Source organism: Mustela putorius, unplaced genomic scaffold, assembly GCF_011764305.1.
Source record: "Mustela putorius furo isolate JIRA1106 unplaced genomic scaffold, ASM1176430v1.1 tig00003834_pilon_pilon_pilon, whole genome shotgun sequence".
Classification (NCBI taxonomy): Eukaryota; Metazoa; Chordata; class Mammalia; order Carnivora; family Mustelidae; genus Mustela; species Mustela putorius.
Genome location: NW_025421987.1, coordinates 95,736,290 through 95,739,998, shown reverse-complemented (window position 1 = coordinate 95,739,998; position 3,709 = coordinate 95,736,290). Strand labels below are relative to the sequence as shown.

Sequence of the window (3,709 nt, the reverse complement as noted above, 5' to 3'; positions counted from 1 at the left end):
GAAAAAACATCAAAAAGAAGACTCCTTCAGCTGGTAGCTAGTGTGCTTACTGGGGCGTTTTCAGGATTCCTAAGATTCTACTATTTTCAGACTTCTTGTTGCAGAATAGAGGACTTTTATTCCTAGCTTTTATTTATTTTTTTCAATAGATTTTATTTGAGAGAGAAAGAGCATAAGCAGGGGGAGGGGCAGAGGTAGAGGGAGAAGAGCCTGACATGGGTCTCGATCCCAGGACCCTGGGATTATGACCTGAGCTAAAAGTAGACACTTAACTGAACCACCCAGGTGCCCCTATTCCTAGCTTGCTTTTTTTTTTTTTTTAAGATTTTATTTATTTGACAGAGAGATCACAAGTAGGCAGAGAGGAGGAAGCAGGCTCCCTGCTGAGCAGAGAGCCCAGTGTGGGGCTCCATCCCAGGACCCTGAGATCATAACCTGAGCCAAAGGCAGGGTTGAAAATTACACTGAGCCACCCTGGCGTCCCTATTCCTAGCTTTTAAATGCTATGACCAAACATTTATTTTGAACTAAGTTCTGGAATATGATACAGCTATTGCTTTGGCAAGCTCTGTAGGATTGTATTTTTATCATTGAATATACAATATGCAAGAATCTCTTGAAGTTATCTTAAAAATCATTTATAATATGTCTAATATCTAAAAAATATATCTAATATCTAAAAAAACATTTATAATAGACCAAAGATACAAAGTACCTAGAAATAAGTAATGCAAAAAAACAAAAAACTGGGGCGCCTGGGTGGCTCAGTGGGTTAAGCCGCTGCCTTCGGCTCAGGTCATGATCTCAGGGTCCTGGGATCGAGTCCCGCATCGGGCTCTCTGCTCGGCAAAGAGCCTGCTTCCCTCTCTCTCTCTCTCTGGCTGCCTCTCCATCTACTTGTGATTTCTCTCTGTCAAATTAATAAATAAAATCTTTAAAAAAAAAAAAAAAAAAAAAAAAAACTTTATAAAGAGACTGTGAAGATTTTATTGAAAGATTTTTTTTTTCTTTACAATTTTCTTTATTTATTAGAGCACAAGCAGGGAAGGGGCAGAGGTAGGGGGAGGAGCAGGCTCCCAGATGAACAGGGAGCCCAATGTGGGCTTGATTTCATGACCCCAAGATCATGACCTGAGCCAAAAGCAGATAGATAGTTAACCAGCTGAGCCACCCAGGCGCCCCTTACTGAAAGAGTTTAAATTTGGGTTGGAAATTGCTTTATGGATAGGATAGTTTCAATCAAGTGTGAACGTTGAAAAGATTAAAAGTGTGAAACAATTTGATTCAGTTTATCCCAGTTTAATGAAAAATTGGTTCAGAGTCAGAACTATATATTCTCCTGAGTTTTAGTATGAGGTGACACCACCTAGAAGCCATACTGTGGCTTGTATACTAATCTAGACTCTGGATAGTAGTTTTGTTTGTATGAGCCACTTTACCCAAAGGAATGTACCCACCCATTTGCTGTCCCCAGTTCTTGGGAGAAGCTGTTTTCCACAGAACCACATCTGGTTGTTGGCTGCTAAACATCCTACCAGTCAAGAAACTTGATTAAATTCTGGAATCCTCTTTCCACTGGTAATTGGAGGCCCTGAGATCACCTTTGGCTGAAAAGAGATGAAGATGATAAAAAATCATAATTGTTGTTATTATTATTATTATTTCAGGTATTTTCCTCCAGTGTGTGAGTGTTGAAATTATGTCCCAGTCCATTCTATGAATAAGATATTTATCTGGGGGTCAGCTGGGTAGCTCAGTCATTTAAGTCTCCAACTCCTGGTTTCTCCTCAGGAAACGACCTCCGGAATATGAAATCAAGCCCTGAGTCGGACTCTCCATTCAGTGTAGTGTCTGTTTGAGATTCTTTTCCTCTCCCTCCCCTCTGCCTCTCCCCCCCACTTGCATGCTGTTTCTCTAAAATAAATAGATCTTTTTAAAAAAGAAGGTACTCGGGGCGCCTGGGTGGCTCAGTGGTTTGGGCTGCTGCCTTCGGCTCGGGTCATGGTCTCAGGGTCCTGGGATCGAGCCCTGCATCGGGCTCTCTGCTCCGCAGGAAGCCTGCTTCCCTCTCTCTCTCTCTCTCTCTGCCTGCCTCTCTGCCTACTTGTGATCTCTGTCTGTCAAATAAATAAATAAAATCTTTAAAAAAATAAAATTAAATTAAAAAGATTTTAAAAAGAAGGTACTCATTTGGATTATGAGCTTCTCTTTGTTGCAAATATCCCCTGAAGTTTTAGACCTCAACTCCCTCCCCTTCTCACTAATCCATTAATCTAAATTCTGCTTGAGCATTAATCTCTTAGAGAATGGATGAGAAAGATTTTGGTGTTTCAAGGTCTTCAGGACACGGAGAACCTTGACAGTAGTGGGTATAAATTAGAAGATAAACACAGTATCCTTTTTTTTTTTTAAGATTTTTTTTTTTTATTTATTTGACAGCACAGGCACTGGAGTGGGAGAGGGAGAAGCAGGCTCCCCCCTGAGTAGGGAACCTAATGTGGGTCTCCATCCCACTACCCTGAGAACATGCTCCTGAGCTGAAGGCAGATGCTCAAGCCACTGACTCACCCAGGTGCCTGCCCCATGGGCAATATTCTAGAAAGATGATAGAACATTGACAAATTTTGCCTTCTCAAGTTTTCTTAGGTAAGATCTTGGCTTGATGTCAACAGTGTTTTAAATGGGACTGCTTTCGAAGGTTGTAATTTTCAACCCATCCTAATTCAGGTCTTGTCATGCTGAGAGGAAGAGAAAAAGAGGAACCAAGTAGAGATGAGAGGATGTTCTAATTCACCCCCACCCCCTGCCTTTCAGGGTGATTTAGTGCAAACTTTATGGTTCAAAAGCTCTTCAGTCATATAATTAAATGTGTTGAGTGTCTGTTGCAATACCCTAGTTAGCACTGGATTGGGATGGATTAGTAGGTAGGGAAAGAGCTCAAGGCAAATTTGAAGACTGACCATGTTCAGGATTGCAGGGTACCATGGTCTTCCAAAAGGGGGATCTTTTGTGATTAAGCAGTCTCTGGACTTTGGGAGGGAGAAGAGGTAGAAAGGGATAAAGAAAAGTATGATTTTTGAATTACTGCAAAAATTAAGCTTTGCGCAGTGGCAGTATCGTAGCCAATGAGGTTTATCCGAGGCGCGATTATTGCTAATTGAATTACTGCAAAAATTAAAAAGTCAGTTTGTGTACTATTCTTGGGTTCTTTGGGTACAGCTAGCCACCCAAAAAATTTGAAATGGTGGGGGGTAACTAACCTATGACAGTTGTGTGGCTAGATTATGAGCTAGTCTCAAACCAAGCTCTGTCACACATCTAGAAGCCAATTAAGCAAACAGTTATTAGCAAGAGCATTCGTTTGGCCTGTTCTACAGCCATTATCATACTTGGTGTCTGTCCTGTTAAGAGCTCTGTCCACACTTTGCACAAAAGATTTCACTTTAAGGGGCAGAGAAACATTCTAGAGGCCAGGATTCTGTCAGCCTTGCCATCACGGACCCAGACATCCTCCCAAACAGTGTTCATTTAGGGACAGAGCTTTGAGGGCCATCCTTGAAGGAGTCAGGTGGCAGGCCTCACTAGATTCTTTTTTTTTTTTTTTAAAGATTTTATTTATTTATTTTACAGAGAGAAATCACAAGTAGATGGAGAGGCAGGCAGAGAGAGAGAGAGAGGGAAGCAGGCTCCCTGCTGAGCAGAGAGCCCG

At 41.6% G+C, this 3,709-nt stretch overlaps 1 pseudogene; it reads left to right on the top strand.

Annotated features, from left to right (window-relative positions):
- The first annotated feature begins 3,096 nt into the window (after positions 1–3,096).
- On the top strand, positions 3,097–3,219 carry LOC123394549 (annotated as a pseudogene).
- The last annotated feature ends 490 nt before the right edge of the window (positions 3,220–3,709 follow it).